The sequence below is a fragment of the Tamandua tetradactyla genome, chromosome 7 (assembly GCF_023851605.1).
Source record: "Tamandua tetradactyla isolate mTamTet1 chromosome 7, mTamTet1.pri, whole genome shotgun sequence".
In the NCBI taxonomy this organism is placed as follows: domain Eukaryota; kingdom Metazoa; phylum Chordata; class Mammalia; order Pilosa; family Myrmecophagidae; genus Tamandua; species Tamandua tetradactyla.
This window is the reverse complement of record NC_135333.1, coordinates 161,177,884-161,192,236: the sequence shown is the minus strand read 5'-3', so window position 1 is coordinate 161,192,236 and position 14,353 is coordinate 161,177,884. Positions and strand designations below refer to the sequence as shown.

Here is a 14,353-nt window from a genome sequence, read left to right as displayed (position 1 = left end):
TCTGACTTTCTTATCAACTATGTTTGATTTATATTGTCCTATTTCTAGACTGGTTTATTTCGTTTCTGTCTTAGTTTACTTCCACTGCATATGAAACACTTGCTATATGGCTCATTATGTTGGTAAATATTTAGTAATGAAAGTGCTGTTTACTTTTAAATGATAAATTGGTAAAGACCTTGACAATTGGGTTTCTGCCATTTTGAGCTTATATGTATCATACTTTAATATTCTAGCCAAATCTGGAGTTCAGATTATTTATATTTTGTCTATAAATAAATTTTTAAAATATTATGCCATTCCATGGCATATGCCATTAATATTTGTAACTCAAACCATTTACAGGTATAAATTCTGTGAACTGTACCATCACAAAAGAATATTCCAGTGTGAGTTAATATCGGACGAAACCATTGTCATATTACATGAATCATGAAGATGTGCTTCAGTCTTTAGGATATGTGTCAGTTGATCTGTGTTGTAACATGCATTTAAGACTCCGAGAGCACAAAACCGAACATTATGCTTCCTCTTAAGAGGAAATCTATAAGGGTTAAAAGATACAATGCAAGTATAGCTAAGCTGTATTGAAAGAAAAATTAGTGGCTTTGATTATATTCAGACAGTCTCACGGGTTTTTTCTGAAAGCAAAGCTAATGTTTCAGACAACGCTACAGCTGCTGTTGCTGGAATTCCATATCACGGTGCCAGGCGGTGTCATAAGCATATAATTTCATTTAATGCTCAGACATCCTTACATGACGTGGGTTATGAGAAAACTAGAGCACACAGAGGCTTAATCATTTGCCCAAATTAGCAGACAAATCATCTTCAGTTTTAGCAGTTAGAGATGAGGTTAGATTTTTTTTTTTTGATGAAGGAAACACACAGTTTGTAAAGAAAGGCAGCAGCACTAGGCTACCATTCAAAGGGCTTAGGCAGGCACATAGTCTTGCCTTTGCATGCCACTCTTTCTTTATTCTGTCTTCCCTTGTTAAAATTTTACTAATTCTGCTAGGGCTGGTTCAAACACCAACTCGTCCTTGATCGCCCAGTGAGAATGACCCATTTTTCTTATGCTCTTTTAATGTATTGTTTATATTTCTATCAGAACACTGGCAATAATTTGTATAAAGAACATTTGTGGTGTATATACTTTGTACCCTTTACAACTGCTAGTTTGATCAGGCCTACTGCTCCTTGAGCATGGAATTCTTGTCTTATTCATCTTTGTGTCTTTCGCAGCATCCAACAGAGAGACTTGCTCATAGATACTCAAGAGACATTTAAATATAATTCCATTCTGGTCACTCACTGGGTCACATCCAGTCACCTTCCCATCAATTCCACTTTTCAATAAAAAGGGTTGCAAACAGATGACACATTTAGTATATACTCTCCTTGCATATTGAGGAATTGATCACTAGGGCTCCTCATGATTTGAGAATCTACAGGTACACTTCTGTTTCTATAACAAACTGCTTTGGAATGCTGCCGATATTTATTGTGAAAAAAAAATCTTCAAAAATGTTCTTCAATTCATCTAGGAGGAAAACCTTTATTAAATACTGCTAAATCTTTAGCACCTTATGATTGCTGCTTGCTTCCAGTGAGAGAATAGTCAGAGCCTTTGTAGGCTACAGTGGCTGGAGTTGAGAAGAATGAAACTGGAACACCTAGGAACAGAAGCAATTAGGCCTAGTATGTATCAAAAAGATACAAAAATAATTTTATCTTGATTTTCTTTAGAGTACTGGATGTATAAAGAGCTTTATGTTCTATTTCATTTCATCCTCAAAACAGCTTTTTTAGATAGGTCCTGTTATCTCCATGGTAGAAATTAGGAAACGAAAATGCATTTTGAACTTCTCTAAGTTTTCCCAGCTGCCTTAGGGCAAAGAGGAGATTTAGATTTCAGTATTTCTGATTTTAAAATCCTTGAGCTTTCCCCTTGAATCCTGAAATCCAGGGACTAGTCTAAGATTCTCCTTCAGGGCAGATCAAAAGCCAGAATTCCCATTTTTTAACTCTTATTCCTATATTTTTTATATGTATATTTCATACATATTTACTAGAAATTCAAGAAATTAAATTTTTTTTTGTTTAAGGGAAATTTTTCTTTCCTTATGATTAAGTTTGGTTCTAATGGGAAAAGCTGCTGCCAAGGACTGCATACCTGAATATAAATTCTATCTGAAGCCTGAAGCAAGTATCTGAGTTATTAACCTGAAAGATGTAAACATTCTTTCTCATATGGTCAGACGTATATGGTAAAAGTTATGTTAGGCATTATTTTACTAGGAGGAATCATTCCTCCAGAGTGATCTGCCTGTAATTCCCTAAAATTACATGAGATGCAATCTGTGTTCCAGGGACACTCTGATAATAGCTGTTTCACGGAGTTATATTGTCCCATTAAGTTGTCACCTTCTTGAGAAACAGGCACCATGTCTTATTTGCAATTCGTTTCCTGCATCTCAGCCAATATGCAAATATGATAGCATACATATTGTAGAAAATTGCTAGAGAGAACCCTAGAAGCCATCATGCAAACCTACAGCTCAGTCACGAGACTAATAAAAGGCAAAGCTTCAAGGACGCCAGTCCCATACAAGTAGGTTTTAATGATTACCTTTTCATGATCAGAGACAAGTTAAAAGTAGCAACTTTCCTTTGGCAAAGCTAGTACCCTCTGTGTATATACTTATCTCCCACAGCACAGCCCTTGAAATTGTGCAAAATCAGGGAATGATTGATTGAGCCCATTGGGGCAGTGGCAGTTAAGGTTAGGTAATAATTATCTTTGGAAAATGTTGAAGTCCAACTCAAACAAGCCTGAATAGAACATTTTTTTTAATTTTAAAGACCTTGTGTTGCCCCTCCTCCAATCAATTAAATCAAAGGTGGGAACTGGGGATGTTTACTTGGCTAGCCAGAGTCAGGTGACTTTTAGTAGATGACTGCTGCCATCTCCTAAATGGCACTTTACTGCTTTGAATGAGTCACTGTGTCTCTGGAAATACCTCACACCCAGGGACAGGATGGGTCAGGCTGAGCAAACATCAGCGATATTAGGTGATTTCAAAAACATCCACACTCTCAACAACCTCATCACTAATCCAGGTCAAGAAGTCTAGAAGGCATTGGCTCACAGGTGTTCGAGGTCAGAGTGGAAGTACAGGAGCCCTGGAAGGACTGTCTGTGTGTCTCTTAAGGGCACACTGTAAAAATGTATCCCTTTAAAGTGAAGCATGCCTCCGGCAGACCTTCTAGAAGTCAGTCTGGGGCAGCTCACCCATTCAGGTTTCTTGCTAGTCTAGCATCTCTGGAAACAGTTATTCAAACTTCATTGCTTTATATTGAATCTCAATGGGGTATCCCCTCCATTTGCCTCTTATCTGAGAGGACAGCTCAAAAAATGGTTAAACCTTATATTCACATTCAACCTGGACTGCTAGCAGTCCAAATGTTAGCAATGTGATCTGAAAAAAACAAAAAGAGGAGCAAGAAACAAAACAGGATACACAATTAAATTAAAAGAAATTTGACCTTTTATCAAGAGGAGATTGTTAGATGAGATAAGTAGGAAAATGCAAAAACTAGCCTGAGTGAAAGGTTTTAATACAGGAATGACCAGTTTGACCAAAGCCCTCATTCTAGAAACTTTTCATGAAGGAAGTCTGTCTGTCATTAAGAGAGTTCCAAAACGTCTGTTTTATGGAACAATGGACTGGTGTCTGAGATCTGTACTATGTCAGGGTAAATTTTGTTTTGATTAGAATGAAAATAGCATGGAAATCTCAGAATTTAAAGAGACCTATCAGACAATTAAAATTACCTCCCTGCAAATATTCCCGAGCTGTATGAACTATTTGTCAAGAAAGGGTGTAATTTATCTGGCCCTTCTAAGACAGTATATTTCTGAATAATTTCTCCACTATGGCTAAGATTTAAATATTGTATTTTTTTTTTTAGAAATTGAAATTAGAACATTAGAACATATCTTCAAGTATAAGATATTAGGTAGAAAACACTTAAAAACTAGGATTTAAATAGATTCCAGAAACAGGACTTTAATGTTTCTATTGTTTTCTCTTTTTTCAACATATTTGTGTATTTAAGTGATACTTTTCCAAAAAAGAAGTATAATTGCTCTTTAAGAGTTAGAAATGAATTGCTTTTTTTTACCTTTGATAAAAAGCATTAGATAAAATTAAAAATAGTCTCTTGTCAGCCAACCTAACACTTAGCAGCAGCTCAGCATGGCTTTGATTAAACTCTTTTTCATTTACTTTGTGTATGCGTATCTGTGTGTATGTGCATGTGTGTGAATAACAATGAGCTCAGTTTTTTGAAAACATGTTTTCCTTTCATATGGCTTTATTTAAAGGGGAAGAAGCAATGATAAACACCCAGAGACTTTAGTGAGACTAACACTGTGCAGTGAGAGGTTTGGCACAATGGAGATAAAAGATAAGAAAGGATAAAATGCAAGGCTCAGATATGTAGTAAATGGTGTCGTACTCGTCATTAGAAGAGAAGTACATGTGACATGTCATGCCTTTCATGTCAAACTGGTCAAAGACATTATTTTAAAATGGTATGTGGTTCACTGAGAATCGTTTTCTTTCCGCCTTTTTTTTTTTTTTTTTTTTGCCTGGGCAGGCACTGGGAATCGAACCTGGGTCTCTAGCATGGCAGTCAAGAATTCTGCCTGCTGAGCCACCGTGGCCTGCCCCTTCCATTTTTTTTTTTTTTATATTCAAATTAGGTTAATTTTTCTTTTAGTACTTTCAAAGATGGGGCATAGCCCATCCCTTTATAGATCTCCAGGGAAAGAGGTGGAGGTTTGAGGTATGAAGACTCTAAGCAGCCAAATTATGTCCCGGGCACAGATGCCACCGTTCCATGGTAATCTATACAGCTGGCTTTCCGTGGAGAGCCAGTCCCCTCCATGCCTGGTCATTCACTCAGCTCTGACTGAAGAACATGCTCGATTAGGAGAGTCCCCTTTTAGACTCCATGAGCAATGCTCATTTATGGTGGCAGAGATTCATATTCAAGGGCAATCATTTATCATTATCATTGCTGAGAGATTTTCTCTAAAGCAGTTTTGTGATTTAGTGACCTCAGAAAACATACCAAGGTATATTTTCCAGAGGTTAAAAAAGCCGGGACTCCTGCTTGATCTACCAGAAACATTTTTTTGCCTTCTGCAAAACTCACAGATGGGTGCTAACATTTCAGTGAATGTGCTGTTCCATTTTGCAAAATCCTGACCGTCTAGCTTTCCTGCTGCAACGTTTTCAGGATCAAGCGATTTCATTGTAAAAATAATAATGATGATGATGACCGTAGGAATGATTATAATAATAGTTACGGGATAGATACGACCCTAATGCGAGTTATAGAAACTCTTGAGGCCTCGCTCTCTGTCCAATGAAGATGATAATGCTCTCTTAAAACATTGTTATGAGGATGAAATGAGAAAATGTGTGTTGTGACAAGCCCACAGTAGGTGCTTAATAAATGATAGCTAGTCTCATTAGTTTTCTGCATCTAAGGACTTCTGTCACTTTGTTTAAGGGAGGTACAGATGTGATCAAGTTGAACTCCTTCCCCAGGGAGTCAAGCCTGCAAAGAAATAAACAACACAGCTCATTGAATGCCTTTCCATTAGGCTGGTAATAAATACAGCTCTGCTGTTCTTGGAGAAATAGTTCTAATGATTACCATGCTCTTATTTTCCTCTGTCAGAAGAAGTTAAATTATAGCCCTGGGTCAGTTTGACTTAAATCCAGTTTCTGGTCATCAGGGCTCAATACTAAATACCTTCTTAAAATTAGAATTCTCTAAAAGAAGAGAACTTTTAACAGGATAATCTTTTAATTAGCTATTTTCATGTACTATTTTAAGCTGTAAAATTGTAACAGTATTGACTACTTTACATCTTAATGAACATATTTTTCCTTTTCTTTTTTGTATTTGTGCCTAGGGGTAGCAAAGAGAAAGGCATTATTTTAAAAAACCAAATGAATAAATAACCCAACTACAAAAGAATTGATCCTTCCTTACATTATTGGTAATAAAATTGAAAAGTTGGGCTTTTTATTATAAATGATTAGACCACTGCTCATGCTTTTTCTCTGTTAGTTAACATATTATATTAGTGAAGGTATACATCCTAGGAATTTTTGAAATGAGATAAACATATATTTCTCTAGTTCTTTGGGAGTGTTATTTTATTGAGTTAGGTGTGGATTCAGAAATATCCAAAATGAATTGGCCAACATACAAAGTAAATTATTTGGGTTGAAGGCTAATACTTATTGCCAGGATATGATTTCCTTTGAAGTCATCATCTGTTTGTTCACTCTAACTGTTGTTCACGACATTCAAGGTTCAATGAGTTCAGAGTCTCTGAGAGTTCAGTAGTTCATCACAGATAAGCATCTCGAGGAAGATGTTTTTCAAAAGTTGTCAGAAAAATCTTAAAAGCATTGTCTCATTAATTTTTTCAATATTTCTCATTGCATCTGTGGTGGCAGATAAGTATTTAAAAGGCTCAAAACAGCATATCCAGAAAGAAGACAAAAAGTGCCCCCTTAGGAATCAAAGCATGGGGTGGAGGGTCTCTAGGTTGATTTTATGTCTTACCTCGTGATCTCATATAAACCTAGAATCCCACAGAAACCTGCCTGACACCCGCATGCATGCTGAACTGCCTTGCTTCCTGCTACTCCTTGTAGAATGAGGCAGGGAAAAAAGCATACTGAGAGATAGTCTCACCCCTCAGAAGTCCTCTGTCCTTTTCTTACCTGCATCCTTTCTGGCTCTTTTCTGTATCCTCTGGTTCTTTCTCACACTGGCCCTACAATTTATCTTCATAGCATCTCCATTTTGAGACTTTTAATCTTCCCATCTGACTCACATCTCACTCACAGAATATGCAGTAATATTCTCCTAGCCAGTGTCTCCCTTCAGAGAAGAAAACAATGACATTGGTTATACAAGAGATGCCTCATATGTGTCCAGTTATTTCAGAGTGTGACATTTACATTCACTGAGCCTTAGCCTCAATTCCTGTAAAATGAGTCAGAGTGGGATATCCAATTTCAGTAGTCCTTCAAGTCCTAACCTGGAAGATGGTAGAAATGAGTGTATGGGCTCCCCTGCTGGAATGCCTGGATTTAAAGCCTGTTTCTAGCACCTACCACCTTGTGATCTTGTCAGATTAGTTAACCTCTAAGAGCCTCAGTTTCCTCATCTATAGTATGGGCAAAGCAATAGTTCCTCTCTCAGAAGAGTGCTGTTATGAGAATTAAATTATCTATCTATATTACTATTATATATGTATATAACTATATAATAGTTGGTGGTGGATCAGGAATCAGAACCACATCTTAGACTCCTAGTCTAGGGTATTTTTTAACTATACAAATATAGTTAATACATTTATAATTCAATTACTCTTTGAGAGTACCTACCCCAGATTTCATAATCTTATAAGATTTTCTAAAAGACTGTTGTTGACATAGTAGTAGCTATTATTTAAAGCTAAATAGTTACTAGGAATAATCATGAATTTTTATCTGGACTGCTAATCTAGGAGCAATGACCACATTCATAGAAAATCATAAAAACTTGGGTAAAGTATAAAATAAAAATTTTTTTTTGCCCTTTGCAAGTATTTCTGAAAATGAATAGAGAATAAATCATTACAAAATTCTTTTTTTGAGGATCAGCATGCAAGTGAAGTCTGCAGTTTCATTTGTATAAAAATATGCCACATCTAGGATATTCTGCAGCATTAATATGAACTGTGAGAGTGTGCATGTATTTGTATTTATGAGTCTAATGATACAGATATAAAGAGAGTATGCCTCCCTTGAAAGCTACACTTAATACATTTCTGTTCAAGTATATTAGTCAACATTCCTATTTCAACTAATAATTTGCAGGGAACAAGTGCAAGTGTAGGGCTGACATACTTGGCCTCTTTCCTCAAAAAAAAGTGTGATTAATTTTTGTGTTTACAAGGGCATAAGTACAGAAAGCTTTTCCTTTCTTTTGTTGTTTCTTTGGCATCTACTGACCTACACCTGGCAATTCTCTGTGATAATAACATACAGGAAAGAATAACAGTGTGCAGACACACAAGTGAGAAAAGGCACACAAAGCAGAATGGAGTGGGAAGTGCATTTTACAAAGTATGAAAATGGGGTGTTTATTTTAAGAGAAAAAAAAAAACTCTGCTTAGAAGAAACATAATTTGAGTTGGGTCAGGAGCCAGCCAGGGCAGAGCCACCAACAAATTTTCTGGTCTCATCCTCTCTTGACCAAACTTCTTTGTATTAACCAGAAAAAAGATGCCATGGGTTACTGAAAACATACCATATGCCAGCTTATACTTGTAACTACCTCATCTCCTTTATTATTTATATTCTTCTTATAATAACCCCAACAACCCTATATGATGGGGATCTCAATTCATTTCACAGACAATGTCTAGAGAGATTACACAATTTTCATAGAAAATTAAGTTGAAAAGTCAGGGTTTGAACCAGTTTCACCCAGTTCTGATGCTTGTGGTCTTAACCACTGGGCTAGTCAGCACCTGCTGGTAGATATGTTCTGGAATGCTTCATCCTCTCCTTCTGATGAGCCGGCTGCAAGAGGGGCCAGCCTCTGGGCCCCTGTGGGCTTTCTCAGGTGTTGGCACAATGGTTAAGAGACCATGTGATGGAGATGTCATAATTTCCTGCCAACATGGCTGCCGTGGTTGATGCAGGGCAACACAAAATGGCCTAACCCGCGATGGCTTTCTTCCCGGAAATGACGGTGGTTTGCGCCAAAAGCGCTAACCTTAAATCTGCCCTGCACCCTAGCAACAACAGTGACCAATCCCAGCCCGACACGTGTCCCTTCATGCTCCCAGCCTATATAAGCCTGTGCACTTCCTGAATAAAGCGGATGCCTTCCACTCTCCCCTGAGGGTTGTCTCCTGAGTCGTTTCTTCGTGACTGTATGCTGTGTGCTTGACTCAGTACGGCGGCTTTCCCCCAGCCATCAGCTAATTGACACCCATCAATCTCTTTTTTTCCAAACTGTGGCTTTCTTCTCTGTTCCCTGATTTACTTAGTAAAAGATGGAGCAGATCATCTAGCATTTGTAAATACCTTCCAGTTTATCTTGGAAATGTATTCAGAAGTCAGACCACAGTCTGAGCGGATATTATAAAGAGCTACTTGTATAACATTAACATTTCATGGAACCCTATCATGGTTCCAGTAGCATGATAGATCCTTTCACATACGTTATATTTTCTGCTCCTCATAAACAATGCCAAAAAAAATTGATGATTCATCTTTTTAGATGAGGAAACTTAGACCCATAGGTAATTAGTAACTTGCATTAGATAAGTAAAGGAGTTGGCTTTTCAACCCAGATGTGTCTGATCACTTAGCCCATCTTTTAAACCCCTACACTTAACATTTTCCTTTGTGTAATGGGTTTCTGAAAATAAACATAGCGATTTACAATATGAAAATCAAACAAAAGTCCCATTTTCAGAGATTTAAATAAATATGGTGACAAACCTAATGAAATCTCTCCTATTAGAATATTTTCTAGTTATCTACTTCCAGTATTGTATCCTTTTCTTTAATTCTGTTCTTTTCATCAAGAGTTGAGTGAATAGCTGACCTGGTTTAGTTAGTATGATAACTATCCAAAGCCATTTTGTTAAAATGATTTTATGCTGTTTCAATCACATAAGATTTATGATGTTTATAATCCATAATATTATCACTTTCATTTTTCTACTTTCAATCATTTAATAAAATTATAGGGACAAACTGCAATAAAACAAACTTAGCTATAAAGACAAAATTTCCAAATCTGAACTTACAATGAGTGAACAAGCACCACCCTTGAAGAATTCAACATGTTTCTTCATTTATCGGTTGATGTACACATTTCCAAAAGGGATGCTAATGTACAGTGCATGAAAGTATGTAGGCATTTGTTTTTGAGAAAAAGGTTAATTTGGGAAAATAAAGGACAGTCTGTTTTGCATAATATCTCATTTATTTATCTTGCTTCCATCAGACTTTTGGAATTTAGTTTACCCAACCCTTGGTTCATTAAAAAAGCCAACTAAAGAAAGTTAGAAACAGTCAATGAACAGAAGCAAAATGTAGAAAATTTTGTAAGAGCTCTTTGATACCTTCCAAGCCATGATCATATTTTTATAAACTATGTTTTACATCACATTTAATGAGCAAATCAATGACAACCTCATAAACACTGGCCAACTTACATGGAGTGTTTGGAAATGTATGGCTTTAATACAGCATTGTTCCCAGTATCTAACTCCAGCAGTAGAAGGCAGTATGATCTCTTTCTCCTGGAGAATGTATATGACCCATCTAGCTAAGGACTGAAAACAATCACGCTAGGTTTAAAGGAGTCAGACTGTGGGGGGAAGGCAACTTTAGCATAAGCCTAAAATAGAATTGAGAAGTTTGGAGTTGCTCTACTTCTGACCAAGGAGACACTTTGCCAAGAAATGTCATCATAACTGCAATGACTGCACTGGTGACCGGGAAAAGTGTTGGAAAGTCCCACAGTGAAGGTGCTGCCAAGGGAGGTGGTTTTTTTCATGATCCTTGGACTAGGTAACCAGGGCATTGTCGAATTTGGGCCTAAATGATCCAAACCAGTCTGGGCTGAAGGGATATTGCAAGCTGGAAGAAATAGAGTTAAGTTTTTCTTAGTTTTGATTCATTCTCAGTAAATCTTGATTCCTTTTTCCTTCCTTCCAGAGCTAAATATGTTCAATTCACAATAAAGAGCCCTATGTGAGCACCTGTGTTGGTCAAATGATCTGATTATTATTTTAGCCTTAGTTTATAAAGTGAGTATGTTTCAAAAAACATGGGGTTAAGGCTAACCCAATTGCGACTTTATAGTCACTACATTCTGTAAGTTCAGAGAAACAACCGGATCTAACTGTCTGTTGAGTTTAAGGTTTAAGTAGGCTTTAATACCGCAGATGCTCTGTGTAATACTCCACGGGCTTATTTGAACTATAAATTTGAATTAAATAGATGAGAATTCTTTAGAGGGTATTTCATCGATAACAAATGATTACGCATGTTGAATTACCCTCGGTCTGTGGCACAATCTCCAGAGCACTACGGGACAAATAAACCAGGCCCACATTTGGTGGATTTCTGCAGAACTCACCCATGTGTCTCCTTTCTGCTGAAAAAATATAACAGCGGCTGTTTGAAAAACATAAGGCATATCCTCTTTGATATCACAGGGAGAAGCATTGTGAGCCTAGGGTAACAGGATGTGGGTGCCTGACTCACACCCCAGCAGGCACATGATGTGTGTGTTGACCTCAGAAGTTGCAGGGACGCTTTCTTCGGGGTTCCCACCAAGAGCAACGGCTCCACTCCTGCGAGCCACACCACACGGCACCAAGAGAGACTTTGCGTCACGTCTCTCCTGGCCCTGCTGTCCACGGGGCCTCAGGGGGAAGTAGGCCTTGCTCAACAGCCCTTTGTGACCTGCCTCTTCCTCTAACCATTTTCACAGCTGTCATGCTCCAATGTGCTCCCAGAGAATAATGGATGGATGTCCCGGGAGAGATGTTTTCACCATCTAGCTACCTGAGGGATAAGAGCAGCCAATTCTTTTTCTTTTTTTTTTTTTCCTCCCTTTTTCCAACCTCCCAGACAAGGAGGGAGAGATATTGCTCCCTAAAATACTCAGGTAAGGCTGGAAGGCATCCTGCATGCTGTCCTCCATCCTGCTCACCCCCAGGTCCCCTTTGCTCAGACCCGCCAGCACCAGCCTGAGCACCGTATGTGCCACGTGCCACGCTCTGCCTCTCACAATTGTTTGTATTTGAATTTTATTCCCCCAATCAGGGACAGGAAACGTGCCTTACTAAGTTTTCTATTTTCCGAGGCAGCTCTATCAGGCTCTAAAAAAAATAAGTATTGGTTAAATTAAATGAATTTCAAAACCATCAAAATGAAAGACAGTAAACTTTTTGAGGGATGACTACATTCTAAGGACTGAGCTAGTTCTGAGTACATAAACATGAATAATTGAAGTTCTTGCTCCTCAATGCAAATAGTAAATAAGAGGGGGGGGAGAGAGAGAAAACAGGTGTGGCAGTAAGCCAGCGAGCAGAAAGGAAGGAACTCCACCTGGAGCAATCAGTCAAGGATTCCAGGAGAGGGGAAGTTGATCTGGCGGCTGATCTGGTGGATGGGTATTCAGCAGGCAAAGAGAAAAAGGGCATTTCACACAGAGAACAGCTTTTGCAAAACCAAACTCTTGGAAGTAACATTTTAACTTGGAAACAAAGGAACAGTTCAGAGTGACTGGAACATTGAGAAGACTGTGGAGATGAGGGGCAAAAGGAGGTTGTAGTAGTTTTATGGTAGTTTACTATCGACCAAAAACGTCATATCTTAAGGCAATGCATGCTGATGAGTGCCCTATTTCTGTGGGTTAGGGGCCTGAGTACAGATGAATCAGGTCCTCTGCTTGGGGTCTTACCAGATTGAAGTCATCGTGTAGGTTTGGGCTTGTGATCTCCACTGAGGGTCAGGGGCCTCTTCCAGGCTCATGTGCTTGTGTCAGAATTCAGTTTTTTAAAGAAAAACTTACTAGCTGTTGACAGGGGATTGTGCTCAGAGCCTGGGGTTTGCCCCCAGGTTCTCAATGTTTGGCTCCCTCTATAGGCCGTGTCACAACATGACAGTAGCTGCTGCATCTTTGAGGCCACCAGGGGCTCATCCACAGATGGTTCATTTTCTCTGGAGGGGCTCACCTGGGCAGGCCACGCCCACACAGGACACGCCCGCTTTGATGAACTCAAATTGAACGGATCAGTAACCTGTGCCTACACCATCACCTTCACTGACCCTGACCACGTTGAAAGAGTGGGAATTAGGTAGGGTGCATACATCGGCGGGTCGGGATCTTGGAGGAGTTTCTTTCTTACCACAGACGGAGTAGAATAAATGGTGGAGGAAAACCAAAGGAGGAGTCCAAATCTTGAATTTTCTCCAAGCTCTGATGCTTATTAACCATTCAATTTTGAGTTGCTTCATAATGCCAATCCTTTTACCTATAAATGGGGACAATAAACCTTCAGGGAAATATTCAAATAAAACATGTTATCCCAAAGAACTCTGCCCACTGCTTTGCGCGCTCCTGTGTGTGTGTGTGTGTGTGTGTGTGTGTTTATATTCACATGTTTTTGCTATGCGGGATCTTGCAAGCCACGTGGAGGCACTCACAGTGTTTCATGTGTACGTTAATTTTTCTAATACGTTATTAGGTCTTTAATATAGAAAGTTTCAACCCTCTTCAAGGTAAATAGAATAATATGATGTTTCACCATGTATCCATCCCCCGGTTCAACAGTTATCACCATTCCGCCATTTTTGTTTCATCTTTTCTCTCTCCCTTCTTTTCACTTGCCCCACTGCACATTTCTTTATATAGTTCTTTTTAAGGTAAAGCTTACATTTATTGAAATGCAGTAATTTTAACTGTACAATTTTGACAAATGGATTACCCATGGGATTCATACCTCGACTAAGATTTAAAATATTTTTCTGTCACTTTAGAAAGTCCTCCAATGTCCCTTTGCAGGGAGCCCCTCTCATCCCACTCAGAGGCAACCATTTTTTTTTTTAACTGATGAATTAACTTTCCCTATTTGTGAATTTCATAAAAATAAAGTAATCTGGTGTGTGCTTTTTGGTCTTTGGTTTATTTCTTCAACATAATATAATATTTGAGATTCATCCATGTAGTTACATGCATTACTAGTGCATTTTTTTTTATTTCTGAGAATTATTCCATTGAAAGAATACACCACAATGTGTTTATCCACTCTCTTGACACCTGGACTGTTTGGAGTTTTTGGCCATTATGGGTAAAGCTGCCATACATATTCTTTTAGATGTCTTTATGTAAAAATATATTTTTACTTCTCTTGGGTAAATACATAGTAATGGGATTGCTGAGTCAAATGTCAGGGATATATTTAAATTTATTAGAGATTGTCAAAGTTTCTTTCAAAGTGTTTACAGCACTTCACACACCCACCAGCCATGCATGAGAGTTTCCATCCTCCAGTATCCTCATCAACACTTTATGCTGCCAGTCTTTCAGTCATCCTGATGGGTGTGTCTTAGCATCTCATTGTGGTTTTAATTTGCATTTCCCTGATGACTAATGATGTTGAGTAACCCCATTTAGATGTGGAATGGTATCGCTTAAGATATTGTGTTTTAGTATTAAAATGCTTGAGGTT

At 38.2% G+C, this 14,353-nt stretch overlaps 1 long non-coding RNA gene across 2 annotated transcripts; it reads right to left on the bottom strand.

Annotated features, from left to right (window-relative positions):
* Nucleotides 1-1,582: 1,582 nt before the first annotated feature.
* Nucleotides 1,583-8,816, bottom strand: LOC143690288 (uncharacterized). Of its 2 annotated transcripts, none has more exons than XR_013179121.1 (3): nt 8,618-8,816; nt 6,819-6,978; nt 1,583-1,676 (listed from the first exon to the last, which is right to left on the bottom strand). It is a non-coding gene; the product is annotated as an uncharacterized LOC143690288 (long non-coding RNA). The 2 variants fall into 2 exon arrangements; XR_013179120.1 differs by lacking the exon at nt 1,583-1,676 and adding an exon at nt 5,444-5,634.
* Between the last annotated feature and the right edge of the window lie 5,537 nt (nt 8,817-14,353).